Source organism: Rhamphochromis longiceps, linkage group LG5, assembly GCF_057381845.1.
Source record: "Rhamphochromis longiceps isolate RC_006_pf linkage group LG5, R_longiceps_female_GT1.1, whole genome shotgun sequence".
In the NCBI taxonomy this organism is placed as follows: Eukaryota; Metazoa; Chordata; class Actinopteri; order Cichliformes; family Cichlidae; genus Rhamphochromis; species Rhamphochromis longiceps.
In genome coordinates, this window is record NC_140561.1 from 15,953,757 (window position 1) to 15,969,239 (window position 15,483).

General features: G+C 43.4%; 1 long non-coding RNA gene across 1 annotated transcript in view; it reads left to right on the forward strand.

Moving 5' to 3' along the window:
• The first annotated feature begins 6,159 nt into the window (after positions 1–6,159).
• The window catches only part of LOC146669497 (uncharacterized), a 31,651-nt gene continuing 22,327 nt past the window's right edge, over positions 6,160–15,483 (forward strand). The window contains exon 1 of the long non-coding RNA XR_014911713.1: positions 6,160–6,340. This is a non-coding gene — a long non-coding RNA (uncharacterized LOC146669497). The remainder of the gene's footprint in view (positions 6,341–15,483) is intronic.

A 15,483-nucleotide genomic window follows, 5' to 3' on the forward strand; every position in this document is an offset into this window, starting at 1 on the left:
CACTAATAGCAGTGACACTTGCAGTGACACAACCTGAACGCTAATTTCAATTTTAAATTGGTCTGAGATCAGATTTTCATTACAGTGAAACAACAAAGTCATTTGTGCTTTTTGTACTTTTACCTTTTCAAAGCTGTCAAACACAGCCTTCAGCCTCGCAGCAGGACTGCATCTCATAAGATCATCTTATCTTTTGACAGTTAACACAAGAAACAATTACACAAGAAATAATTCAGCCGGCATTGGAAACACGACTCTTTAACTGGATCGGGGTGGCCAGCTCCAGGCCTCGAGAGCCAGTGTCCTGCAGGTTTTAGATGTGTCCTGGATCCAACACAGCTGATTTAAATGGCTACATTACCTCCTCAACATTTCTTGAACTTCTGCAGACGCCTGATAATGAAGTGATCATTTGATTCAGGTGTGTTGACCCAGGCTGATATCTAAAACCTGCACTTGAGGCCTGGAGTTGGACACCCCTGCTCTGATATTTCAGTAAGACTAACTCTGGAGCAGGGTGACCAGGTGCACTGCGTTATCTGGAATTGTGGCATTCATAAGGGTGTGTGTGGTGTGCTGTTTTGAGTATATCAGTTAGGCTCTAATTGTCAGAGACAAGGAAAAAAAAATCTCCTCACGTTTGTGTGGCACAATGAAGCAGAATTTTTTTGTGAAAAAAATTGTCAAAAACTAAACCAAAAGAAACAAGATGTGATTTTTTTTTTTTTATATCTCCTCAGTACAGGAACATGTTAATATGTTTAGTCACACACCACTGAGCTTGACAAGTCTATAGTGTGCGTGTGTGTGTGTGTGTGTTTGGGTCCACAGAGACAGTGACCTGGACACGATGGTGGAGTGGGTGCAGTTAAATGGACCGTGGCTGAAGCAGTGGACTCAGTCACTCAGAGCTCACCTTTAGGTGGCAGCATGGGAGCCTCAGCCTCTTGGACACACTCGGAAATTACAGAGTCACAGCTCGACTTGCCAAATCAGCCAGGCTGCATAAAACGCTGTGATGTTATTTCACAGAGAGCATAGAATAATATCGATATGCACCTACGTACTACTGATATATTTACCAACGGGAAACAATCTTTTCTGTCTGCCTGGAGCAGTGTGCCCCACAACTACTTGAAACCTTTACAAATCCACTCAAAACTAATTTGAGATGTCAGAGCAAATTAATTTTAGCTGTCGGGTATCAAGAGTTTTGACACATAGGAAGCAGCAACTGATCACTCAAAGCGTAGCTGGACTCACCAGGGATGGTTGCAACTGCTGAAAATGTTTGGGGTTTTTTTTAATGATAATTTTAACTAATACCCAATATGGTATATTTGCGCTTGATGTCGTTCACAAGTGGTTTCTGGGTCACAAACTCCTTTACAGAAAGCTCTAAAGAAGCAATGGAATGTATTTAGTTTGTGTTGCTTGTCAGATTTCTGATCCATCTGGCACGTGACATAGATACACAGATGTTTTAGTTCTTTAGACAAGACATAATGTGGATTGCACAACACTGGACATTATATTCTTCATTTCCAGTTAATACTTGTACAGCTGCTGTTATTGTGTATATATTTATTTATATTTCTTCATACATTCTTATATAGTTCTATATTGTATATTTTGTTGTACAGTTATTTTATTTTCAACTTTAATTTATATATTTTATCTTATTCCTTCCTAGTTAAATTTACCCTTTTTAATTTTTCATATTTATTTCCTATATTATTCATAGCCTTTTCCTTTTTTGTTTTCTTTAGGTCACGAGCAGTTGTCCAAGCATTTCACTACATATCGTACTGTGTATGACTGTGTACGTGACAAATAAAATTTGAATTTGAATTTCTTTAGTGCAGGTAATTACACCCCAGTGTCTACAAAGAATTTAAGGATGTGTCTCCAGGAGATTTTATTTTTTGACCTCTGGCTTTTTAGTGATGAGCAAGATATCAAAGGATGGCTTTTAAATGTGAAATCTCATGGTGGAAATTGAGACTTGTAGCACAGAGGTGTAACTAACGATGTAAATGGTGGCCGATGATCAGAAACTCTGCTTACACAACACTGGCACCGCGCATGGTGTCTCGCTGCCATGTACCAACATATTGAAATGGAGCTGTCCCTAATGTTGTTAGTTACACCTGCACTTTTCCTGCTAAGGAGCATAGCAGGAATCCGATGGAGAGATAATATAATAACGGCATCGTATCGGGGAAAGAAATTATCAGTAATTCTGCTGATGAAAATGGCTCGCTGTGGCAGCATGCTGCAGGTCAGATCCCATCTTTGTTCTCCAGCAGCCCAGTCATCGATCTGGCTGAAGAGCCCGACTCTGACAAGTGCCCAGGTGGTGGAAACGATGGAAGGGGCAGCAGAGATTGAGGAAGTGGCTGATAGGATGACGGCCTCATCTTGGTAACAACTCCCTGGACTCTCAGATCCTTTCACCTCCTTCCACCTCTCCTTCCTGTTTTCCTCCCTCTGTCTTCCCTTCCTGTGCCCCACAGGACTCAGTGGAGCGATGGAGGGAAACAGAGCCCAGCTACCTCCACCTGGTCATTATCAGACAAACACCTGCTGCCTCTTCCCCATGCCTACTATCCTCTCATGCTCTAAACTCTTGCCTGTTTTGGGTCCCTTGTTCTCACTCAACCCTTACTAATAGGAATATCTTGTTTTATTTTTTTGGCAGTGCACAGCTACAGGTGTGCAGAATAAAATTGAAAGTCAGTGTGCGTCTTTCATAAACGATCACAAATATATTTGTTTATGTTTGTGAAGCTGACTTGTCCTCTGCCTGTTTTGCCGTTGCATCGAGAGGAAGGTGAAATGTGTTAAACCGGTCGTTACGTTCACTCTCAACTTTCTCCCAACAATTCTGCGGTGATGCCTGTCCGCTACGTTACCATGACTACCTGACACTGAAGGCACCTCTTCATCCATCTGTGCCGCAGCAGTCGCTTCCACCTTGCCCGGCTCTAACCTATCCACCCACCATTCCTTCCATCAGTTCTTCCCCCTGCAATACAAGCAGCATTCGCCCATAGAAAGGAAGATAAGGTCGAGGCTGCTGGCTTTTTGAAAGCACCGGCACCGCAAGAGCTGAACTCAGTCGACAAAAGCAAGGGAGCGACAAGCAACGGGGGCTATAAAAAATTCATGGCCAATAGAAGAAGGCACTGGGAGTCCTGCAGTATGTGAACTGCACTCTGGAAACTTTTTCTCTATTTTGCAGTCTTTTTTTTTTCTTTTAATGTTCTCGAATGGATTCCAGGCTTTCCAAACTTTACTACATACATCTTTATTGTCGAAAAATACTGAGAGAAAAATCAAATAAGTCAGACAAACTGTGAAAGTGAATTTCAGTTTCAAATGCTTTTGCAGCCCTGGGCTGCAGGACTCGTTTAGATGTGCTGTGCATCGGAAATTAAACTATCAAGTTATTTTTACTCTTCTCTGTAGTGCTTTGTTTTCAACCAAACACGAGTTTTTGTGTTTAAGCAAATGTGAGTTTTCATTCTTTCCAACAAATGTTTTTCCTCAGTAAACATTCAAACAAGTCAAAACTGGGAAATGTGAGGTAAAGAATGATGACTCCACATAGAGGCAGTGAGCCTCATCTTGCTCCCAACTTCTCACTTATGGATGTTTGATCGCTTTGCATCACATTTCAGCTCTCTGAGTCATCCTTTTTAATGTCTAAGTTTAATGTTGTAATCAGTCTTATTTTTAACCCAACCCGTCATCTTTTAACAAACCTAACCAAGAACTTTTGGTGCGTCAATCAAATAAATGGGGAGGGAACAGACTGGTGACTTTTCTAGGATGTACCTGCATTTTGCCCTATAGTAGCTGGGATAGATTCCAGCCTCCCCATGACCCTGAACTGGATAAGTGGAAGAAGATGGATAAATTGATAATCATTGAGTCACAAGCTGCATGTAACGTGGTCAACATGACCAAACCTAATATCTGGTGTCTGACAGACTGGGCCGAGTGTTTCAGACACTGCTGATGTGCTGGGATTTACCCACACAATCAGAGAATCATCTGAAAAAAGAGAAAATATCCAGCGAGCAGCAGTTCTGGGGTGAAAATGCCTTGTTGATAGCAGATGACAAAGGAGAATAGCCAGACTGCTTTGAGCTGATAGAAAGGCAAAAGTAGCTCAAACAGCCATTCGTTATAACCGAAGTATGCAGAAGAGCATCCCTGAACGCTGAATGTTTAAACAGATGGGCTACAAGTGCCGCTCCCGTAACAGGAAACTGGGGCTCACTAAAATGTGTTAATAGAAAGTTGCCTTGTATCAACAGTTCAGTTCAGCTGGTGGTGACGTTGTGGAGGGTATTTTCTTGGCACATTTTGGTCCCTCTTGTGCCAACTGAGCATCATTTAAAGTCCATCCTCTGAAGGCTGCTTCCAGCAGGACAACATACTTCACTGTATTCCAATGGCCTCCACAAGCACCAGATCTCAATCTACCTTTAGGATTTGTTGGAATGGAAGATTCACGTTATGGATGTGCAGCTGAATCTGCACCAACTGTTTGATCCTATATGTCAATATGGACCAATATGGATCTCTCAGGAAGGTTTCCAGCTCCTTGTTGAATCTATGCCTTGGAGGATTAAGGCAGTTCTGAAGGTAAAAGGTAGTCCAACCTGGTACTAGAAGGTTGCACCTAAAGAAGTGTGTAAAATTTCACTTACTGACACTTTTTCTACCTCTGGCAGAAGGTGAAGGTTTTTAAAACAGGACTATTTGCTTGTGGGCTTCAACACATGTCACAATACTGATGAGAGAAGAAACATTGTGCCTGTCTCAGACACCAGCAGCTTTGGCAGATTTGCAGTAGTTGACACTCCTTGAATGAAAACAGGTTGGGGAGTTCCTGCTGTCGCATGTGCTGGTTCCCTTTCCAACTTGCCGACGTTCAGTGCAACAGTTAATAAAAGAGAACCGTGATCACTGTTATTAATTCCACCTGTGCTTTTTCTACTGTGTCAAGTCAAAATGTCTACTGTGAAAAATGTCTATTGTACCAGAGATGAATGACACAGCCAGATATCTTCTGGCCTTTGGTAGTGAATGGAGTTATTTTTATGTGTTCTCGGCACAAGCTGATGTATGAGCTACTTGGGAAAACAGACTGTAATATTCCGGCTACAGTACATAAAAGCATATCTGAACATTTGGCAGCTGAGGGTGGTTGGTAGAAGAGCAGAAGCAGCAGAAATTTCATATCGTGCAGTAATTCAAGCAGTTTGTAGCGTGGAGTAAGCAGCAGCCTGAGCAAGCACTGTCAAAGATTGCTGGACTGCTCTAAGATGAACTCTTAAACAGATAAAAAAGGAAAGACTTTCATCTTTTCATGTAGTACATGAACTGAAATTCAGCAGGTGATTGCTACTAATTTGGAAAAGAAATTGCCTGGTCACTACATGTTAAATCATACATTTTAAACAGTAAACTCGTCATACTTCATATCTGTATGTTAAACAGTTCTAGTAAAACTAGAGCCAGAAGGGGAATTGCCATGTTCAAATATGAGACGTACAAAGAAACAACTGATTTGGCCATATTATTAAAAAAAAGGAGGAGTATTTACTGAGAACACAAACATTCTTTTTTCAGGTACGAGTTTGCTAGGATGAGAAAGACATCTGCATCGGCTGATTGCGACCTACACCCATTTTCATGAGGAGGTCCATTGTCCCTCTTGGGGGACAGTTCCACAGGGCTTAAATCTGGGACTCTACACCATTTGAACTGAAGAAGCGTCTCAGGTGAGAGGTGAAACGTCCTCAAGCAACTTAAAAAAGTCCAGAAGCTTTTCTTTCCAAGTTCCTTAGACTACGATGACCTGGATGACGGAGAACCTTCACAGACATGACAAAGACATCCTTGCTTTCTTCTATATTTTCCCCTAAGCTATCTGCCTCCTGATTCTATCTGACTGGGCTGAAGGATAATGTTAAGCTCAGAAGAAGTAGTTGTACTATACTAGACATTTCAGCTGTTTGTACGAATACGATGCCACATGAGATCAATCATTGCATCTGTAGCAGGTTGAAAAAAGCTACATGTTTATTTTTGTAAGAAAACCAATTACCCGCTTATTTTTTGTTTATTATTGTGACTTATTTTGACATTGTTATGTGTTGTTATATTGGTTATATTTCATTATGCCAGTAGATGGTGCTCTTGCACTGCTGTGGAACTACCAGAGAGACTCTAGCTATAGGCTCTGCGCATGCGCAGCTCAGAAATAAATGAGCTCCGGCCTGAGCAAGACGCTAACTTCGGTGTCCTCTCTATTAATCCACAGGTACTGACAAACAAACTTTTATGTTACCGAACTGGTTCTAAATGTCATGTAAGTTGAGTAACAACTGTTCGGCTATATTTTGAGATGAGAGTGATGATGTTGTTTTGTGGTATTTTGTTGTAATGAGTATTAGTGTATCATCGGCATAATGCTATAATGCTACGTAGCACTATAAGTATATGCTATGACAGTGGCAACTTGCGACTTCCGAAAATGTGTTGTAGTGTTTGTTTTAGTGTTAGCCAAGCAGTACTGAGTACATGTATTAAGAGGAAAGCTTTTTGTTGGTGAAACAACGTTGCAGTCGTCTGCCGCCATGTTATGTTGCGTTCAAGGGACGCCATGTTCAAAAGTAATAGCGTATATGGCGCGAATGTGGGGAAAGGTTGTGTGAATGTGGTATGTTGTTATGCTTTAACCGTGAGTGTTTTGTTTAAGTTGTGAGTATGTAAAGTCATTTTGAATTAGTTTGTATTTATTTTGCTTTTGAGAGAATGCTTTTTGTAACTTCATTTTTGTTTATGAACTCTGTTATTTTATGGGAAGAATGCATGGTCTAGTGTGATTTGTATTGTGTATATGTAGAGAAATAAATGAGCTCCGGCCTGAGCAAGACGCTAACTTCGGTGTCCTCTCTATTAATCCACAGTTTGCTCATATTTGGCTACGCAGTGCTCTCTAGCCTGTGTGCCGCTTGCTGCCGGTCCAGATTCCCCTAGGTCTGGTGCCGGTAACACATCCACATTTCCAAAGCTATTGTTTAAGAGTGAGAACCTCAATAAGGCTTCAAGTCTTGCAGCTTTATGACAGCATCCCATGAGGCATCTACACATAAAACTCAAAGGCCAGTGAGAAACATCAGCAGGAGCTTAAGCTGTAAGGTTTAAGCAGGTGTAGCACAGCTCCCCTGAGCCCAAGTGTCTTCACCAACAAAAGTTAATTACACATTTCTCTTATCTTCTCTACCACACCCTGGTGAAGATCTGTACACCAGCAGTTGAACCTTGATCTCCAGGTAGCTGTCAACTCCAGTATGCACCCCTCCACCACCACTACCACCACCTCTACCCCCGTGGTTAATTAATTGAACTAATTAAGGCTCCCCGTGTTAGTTCCATTGCCAGGCAATGTCCATGCCTTATCTCAATCCCACAATGCACTTGATCACAAGCTGCCGTGTTTGATACGTTCCAAAGAAGTGATTAATTAATTCATGAGCGGCAGGTCGTTAATACACACCACGTCCCTCTGATATCAAAGTCGCGGCGGTGAATGCACGAGAGGCTGCAGGTTGTGTGGAGGCGGAGTGAAAGGAACATGTTGGGAGCCACTCTGAAGATGAGGCCGGCAGGCAGGCTCAACGTGAGGGTTAAAGGGCGAAGCATTAGGCTGAACCTTTTGAAGACTTAAAGAAGCATCTGGGATCCTCTGATACATCTAATTAATAATTTATTGTGAAGTTAATTATGCTCATTGTGAGAGAATGTATCCTGAATTTTATTCACTTGACTGAATTTAGAAACAAGTGTAAACACAGCTTTTCCAATACATCTGCTTCTTTCCCTTATCTTTAAAGAAGGCGCAGCGCAGCTTTATCTGCTTTAGACCGTGACACGTTATAAGATAAGATAAGATAGAACTTTATTAATCCCTCGGGTGGGTTCCTCTGGGAAATTCGATTTCCAAAAAAGCACAGCACCGACAGAAGTTACAGAGTTATACACACACACACATATATATATATATATATATATATATATATATACATACAGAGACAATATAAATAAAATATACGAAGGGGATAAATAGAATAAATAGGAATAAAAATACAAGTGAATTGCACATTTCAAGTATTGAGTCTATTGCACCGTTGACTATTTACAAAAGTATTGCACAAAAGGTATTGCACAGTGAGGTGAAGAGGCACTACAGCTTAGTTGTTCCCTCCTTTGTCCTCCTGTTTCCCCTCCCTCTCCCCTCCAGAGAGGAGTTAAACAGTCTGATGGCGTGTGGGACAAAGGAGTTTTTAAGTCTGTTAGTTCTTGTCTTTGGGAGAAGCAACCTGTCACTGAACAGACTCTTCTGGTTGTTAATGGCCGTGTGCAGAGGATGCCTGGCATTGTCCATAATGTCCATCAGTTTCTTTAATGTCCTTTTCTCTGCCACTGTCACCAGAGTGTCCAGCTTCATGCCGACCACAGAGCTAGCCCTCCTGATCAGTTTCTCCAGCCTGGATGAGTCCTTCTTTGCTGTGCTGCTCCCCCAGCACACCACAGCATAGAAAAGTACTCCAGCAACCACCGACTGGTAAAACATCCTCAGGAGCTTCCTGCAGATGTTAAAAGACCTCAGCCTCCTGAGGAAGTACAGTCGGCTTTGGGCTTTTTTATACAGGTGCTCTGTGTTGCATGACCAGTCCAGTTTATTGTCCACCCACAGCCCGAGGTACTTGTACTTGTTGACCACCTCCACCTCCTCCCCCTCTATCTGAACCGGCAGTGGACCTGCTCTAGACCTCCCGAAGTCCACAACCAGTTCCTTAGTCTTTGAGGTGTTGAGTTGCAGGTGGTTTGTGTGACTCCATGCGACAAAGTTCCTCACCAGACTTCTGTACTCCTCTTCCTGATCATCCCAGATACACCCCATGATGGCTGTGTCGTCTGCAAACTTCTGAATGTGGCATAATTCAGAGTTGTAGCAGAAGTCAGAGGTGTACAGGGTGAAGAGAAGAGGGGACAGCACAGTTCCCTGTGGTGCTCCTGTGCTGCTGACCACTGTGTCAGACGTGATGTCCTTCAGCCTGACGTACTGTGGTCTGTCGGTGAGGTAGTCGGAGATCCAAGCCACCAGGCAGGGGTCCACCTCCATCCTGTTCAGTTTTTCTTGAAGCATACAGGGCCGGATGGTATTAAAGGCACTGGAAAAGTCAAGAAACAGGATCCTGACCGTGCCTTTTCCCCCATCCAGGTGTGAGTGGGCTCTGTGTAGGAGGTACAGGATGGCATCCTCCACTCCGACACCCGCCTTGTATGCAAACTGTAGTGGGTCCTGGGCATGTTGTACCTGTGGTCGGAGGAGGTTGAGGAAGAGCCGCTCTAGAGTCTTCATAAGATGTGACGTCAGTGCCACCGGTCGGAAGTCATTCAGCTCATTGGGCCGGTTCTTTTTGGGGACCGGGACGATGCAGGATGTCTTCCATAGGGCGGGCACTCTCCCCAGTCGCAGACTGAGGTTGAAGACTCGTTGTAGCGGCTCCCCAAGTTCAGCAGCACACGCCTTTAGCATCCTAGGACACACCTTGTCTGGGCCTGCTGCCTTTCTGGGGCGAAGCTTCCTCAGTTGTCTCCTGACCTGATCCACTGTGACACTGGGAGATGTTTGGGAAGAGGGGAGGGGGGGAGATGTCTTGCTGCTGAGAGAGGGATTGGAGGAGGGGGGTGTCATGGTGTCAGGAAGGGGGGGAAGCGAGGGAGGTAGGAGAGTGGGGATTGGACTCTGTAGTGAAGGTGAGGGTGGGGGGGTTGTGGGCTGGTCAAACCTGTTGAAGAAGTTGTTGAGTTCGTTTGCCTTCTCCACAGTCCCCCCCACTGTGCTTTTCTTGGTGTTGTGGCCTGTGATGGTTTTCACACCATTCCAGACCTCCCTCATATTGTTCCTCTCCAACTTCTGCTCCACCTTCCTCCTGTAGGTGTCCTTTGCTTCCCTCAGGCAGCGTTTCACCTCCCGCTGTGCTGCCTTCATCTCCTCCTTCACTTTGCTCCTGAAAGCCTTCTTCTTCATGTTGAGGACAGCTTTGACTTCCTGTGTTACCCACGGTTTGTTATTAGGATAACACCGTACCGTCTTAGCAGGGGCGACCGTGTCCACACAAAAGTTGAGGTAGTCTGTAAGACAGTGTGTCGCCCCCTCTATGTCCTCACCATGTGGGCTCAGGAGCACATCCCAGTCTGTGGTGTCATAACAGTCCCTCAGAGCATCCTCCTTTTCTGGGGTCCATCTCCGGATGGAGCGCGTTGTGACCGGCTGCCTTTGGACGAGGGGTGTGTATTGTGGCTGTAGGTAAACCAGGTTGTGGTCTGACTTCCCTAGTGGGGGGAGGGGGGTGGCTCTGTATGCATCTCTCACATTAGCATACAGTAGGTCAATTGTCCTGTTGCTTCTTGTGGGACAATTCACAAACTGGTGAAAAGCAGCCAGAGTAGAGTCCAGTGTGGCATGGTTAAAATTGAGCAGGGATATACGTATATAACGGATATAATTATTCTGCTTATTGTCTATCGAAGTGCTCTTTCAAGAGCCAATCAAATAAATGGAGAAAAATAAGCAAGCAAACGATGTGTACATATCTATTTGACTTCTTTGTTGTGCCCCCTCAAAGCTTAATGCCACAATAGACCTAAAGAGATTCATTCTTCTCTCCGAGCAAAAGCAGTGCCTTTCAAGTTTCACTGAAGTTCCAAGACAGAGAAAATTTAAAAAAGAATCCAGCCAAAGACACCCATTTGAAGATCAAAAGGGGCTGTATTGTGTGTATGTTTTCATGTGAATGTGAATGGGGGGCAAAAAGGAAGAGAGAGAGAAAAAGTGAGATCGCCGAGGACCATTAGCAACAGTTCCAGAGTATTTTATCAATCTGGTGCACTCCATCAGATGGTTAAGTTGGGATTAAATTGACTGATGATGTCTTGCGTGGGAAGGTTGCAGGTGACCGGACTGACCTCCAGACTGCACGCAAACCACTCATGTATGTACACATGGAGCTGATGATAAAATGTATGCATGTTGGAAGCATAAAGACAGACTCTGCATCGTTGTGTGGAGGCGTGCAGGGTGGATGGGCTAATCGGACATATTCCTCTGGATCCTTGGAGGGATGACCCCATCACCTGGCGTAGAAGACGGTTAAGTCCACTTCACAGCAGGGTGTGGGTCTCCTAAGGGAATGTTTGAATGTGTGTGTGTGTGTACCTGGGAGGAAACTTAAAGGTGAATGAGATGACAGCTGAAAGTCAAGTTCAGCTCATTAATTCTGAGCATTTAGACTTAAAGGAAAACGGGGAAAATACATCAAACAATTTAACTGATCTATATAATCATCATCCACACCGAGTGTCTGGACAGTGTTTGGGAAATATGGTCCAGAAGATACCATAGAAGACCTCTTTAAAAGCTCTAAAATACTCTATATAGATTGTTATCCCATGTGTGTTAATCAGGCATCAGGAAGCTTTAGGTCAGTGGAGCAGGGAATGGATTTTCTGTGGCCCTGACGGAGGAGACTCAGTGCATAATGGCTTCTACCTGTGGAGAAAATAACAAGCCAGACGGAACGGAGGAACATCAGCCAATGATCTTTCATTCCACTGCAGACACTGACATCAAGTGAAAGCTTCTGCCAAAATGCTCCTGTTGGCTCGGAGAGGTTGACTATAATTAATTGATGAAAAGCGATTTTTTTCCCCTCTTTTTTGACATTTTAATGCACTTAAATTATTATTTTTAACTGCATTAAAGTATTTTTAAACCTATTAGTCAGTGTGCAGCACGGAAGACACCGGTGGCCTGGTTTGGCATCATTACTCTTCGACTAATGATGCGGTGCCTGCAAACTGGAAAAGTACATCTGTGACTTTGCCACTGCTTTGTTGTTGGTGATTGCAGTAACACAATGGCTTCCAATTAATAGTAGGTCTTCCACATATATAAATACTTTTTTTTTAATATGAAAGAAAATGTGTAGAATGAGCACCCGCCTCCTCTTCACTGAAACATGTCTACATGCAGCACAGTGGAGGGTTTTGGAGGGCTTTAATATCCTTTAACACTAGAAGGAGTTCATGTTGACCTCCTGTCATTTCTAAAATCATAGAACTCTGTTAGAATAAAACCCTACTACCTCAGATTTCTCATTTTCCCCAAATAGGTTCATTTTCAGTTATATTTCAGACTCGTCTTATAGTGATTTTTCTCATGAATCTACACTCAAATAGTAACAATAATAAAACATAATACAATAGCAAGGTCAAAGACTGGCTTTGGTCAGGCGGGTAACCAGCAACCAAATGGCCACTACATGAAATATTTGGTGATGGGAGAACCTTACAAATAGAGTGGTCACACAGAAGTCATATTCAAATTCACCTGAACACTTCTTACACCAGGAGAAGCAAAATCCTCTGGTCTGATGAAATAAAGGCTGAGAAGATGTCCACAATTTTCAGCAGTGTGGTTGAGGAAGAAATTTTTTACTGGCACCACTGATACCATCCCTGTAATAAAGCAGTGACTGCTGGTCACATAGAGGGCAGGTTTAATATAAACATTATAGAATAATTCTCATTCAGATTGCTAATATCTCAGGATGTAAAGTCTGGGTCAAACATTTTTTTGCTTAGTCTCTGTGGAAAGTGATTGAAACCAAAACAGAAAAAGAAACGATCTTCGGTAAGACGAGTGCGACGTGCCAGTGTGTGATCTCTGACGACATTCCAAATGCACTCTGCATTCAGAGCGGAGAAGACCTAAAATACACCAGCAAACAGCTAAATCGTTGTTTGCTTTTCCATTTTTCCATCAGAAACCTGGAGGACAAGTATTAATCAGCCGTGAAATGAATTTATTAAAACTGTTTGCAGTTTTATAGAAATAAGCAATTATGAATCACGATTAAAGTGATTGATTGTAATGTTTGGCTTCTAATTTTGCGTTCAAAACAAAATAATAAAAGACAGCCAGAGATTTATCATAATGCAATGTTTAACCTGCCATACGGATTTCTGTAATTATTTCTCTCTGTGCAGTGATCACACAGGAGGAACGTTGTTTCGCCTCACTGTGTATTTTTAAACTGTATATGGTTGAAGTGACAATAAAGTGGAACTTGGAACACAGTACTACACAGTAAGGGAATCTATAACTGCATTAAATATAAACATGGACCGTGCACACAGGTGAACGTGTGTAATAAGTTTGCACACACACACACATTATCAACAGAACTAAGAGCGTGTCACAGCTTCATTTGAACTTCTTGTCGTTTACAGTACAGTTATGTTGCCGCACTGACCTCATGTTCATTAAAGACATGAGTGACTGTCACTGTTCAGCTAGAATGTAGATATCATACTAAAAGTTGATTCTATTGATCTGGGCGGTGTGTTTTCATTGGGAGAAACATGAAGTCACCCAGTCCAAGTTTCCCCAGCCTTATAAAGAAACATTTGCATGATGACCAGTACTAGCACCACTGATTAAGAATGGGCCGTGAGGTCAGTTTCATGATCATTAATATGCAAATTGCCATGACCACGTATCAATGGCCGTGAGTACCATTCACAGAGAGCTGGGAATGGCTGCAATCAAAGCATTGTTAAGATGGTGAGTGATGTACCCCTAAGCTTCCTCCTCGGGTCAAAGATGATCGTTGCTCTCTGTCCGAGTTGTGCACGTCTTCGTCTCTTAAAAAGTGAAGAGTAAAAATTTTGAAACATCTCAGTGTTTCGGCCACTGAGACACAACAAGCTGCAAATCCACCCATCCATCTTCTTCCACTTATCCAATTCAGGGTCTTGGGGGAGAGGGCTGGAGCCTATCCCAGCAGTCATAGGGCAAGAGGCAGGGTATGCCCTGGACAGATTGCCAGTCTGTTCCAGGGCTAATACAGCGAGACAGACAACAATTCACGCTTATATTCACACCTATGGGCGATTTAGAAGCATCAGTTTCACTAACTCCACTAACTGCATGTCTCTGGGCTGTGGGAGAGAGCCCATCCACATGCTGACTTTCCCTGTCTGTTGTGTGGCATTGTGCAGATTTCGTCAGCGCCTTTAGCACCTTTAGCTAAGTGATGCTTCAGGCCTGCGGCCCCTTTTAAAGCCCTGTAAAGTTGTGGGAGCTGCAAAAGACTCCCTGCATATATTCTTTTCATTCATCGCTGACTTTCAGCGAGCGTTTGGATTCATGTCACAGTTGAGCCATTAGCAGCTAACCTCACACATTACTTAGTACTCACTATGCTTCAGACTTGCACTTGCCTTGGGGAGCTTTGCATGGCATGACTGTATACATCTGTGGTGGGCTGAAGGTTGGCAGCTCTTGTACTTAACACCCACTCCTCTCCTTTACTGTGGGTCTCTACAGACACACAGCTATTTTTATTTTTTTGTGTGTGTGTGTGCACCCTAAGTTAAGAACCTTGACAGTAATCCATCTCACAGCGTCTCCAACCAGTTCCAGCTGTCACCTTTGCCTCGCCAGCAGCCACTGAACCACTCACTGGATTTAGGGGCCCTATAGATACCACTGCCACTCATTGTGCCCCGGTTCCACCATCCACTTGATGCAACGCACACTGACAGACACCAAAAGGCTCCTCGGTTAAAATAGAATTTCAATTTCACCGGGTTTTAGTGCGTGATAAAACACAGTGCCCTCTTCAGTTGTAGCTAAAAGAGATTAAAAAGGAAAGTAGAGTTGAGGGGGGCAAATATAGATCATGGCTTTATTAACTATGGCAATAGAATTCTGCATGCAAGAAGAGAGGTGGGTGGGTGAAGAAACGAGCATCTTGTGCTTTGCAAGGAATTTATCATAATGTACGCGCGGCAAGATCATTTGCCTCTTGACAGGATCATTACGAGATTCAGTGCTCCCACGACCATTACGCAATTTCAGCGTTCTTCCTCGGATGGAATTTTAATTGAATTAGCCCGGATGGTTACACATGGTGTGAACGATAACATTTTTTGTCAATCTGAGCTCATTGAATGCGCTGGCGGGCGGGGGGAGTGCTAACGGGTCAGGGCAAGCCAAGAAAAAAAAGAAGGGACAAGGTACTTTGGTGTCTTCTCCTATGCCTCTCTTTTCAGTTGCAAAATAGATGCCGTGAAAATCACTGGTCTGGCCGCTCTGAGCTGCCTGATGATCTGCTGTTGTTATACGCTCAAAGCCACTCTTCCACGCAAGTGACCATGTAAGCTGAGGGCAATGCAAGCATGATGTATGGTTAGAAGGTAAATGTGTTAGTATTAGCACCTCCAGAGAATAAAACCCCCACCAGCAGCTCAAGTACAGTCCCGTAAGAATGATTAATGATGCCGGTCATGTTATGAAAGGCAGGGAGATGGAGAAGGGAAGGTATT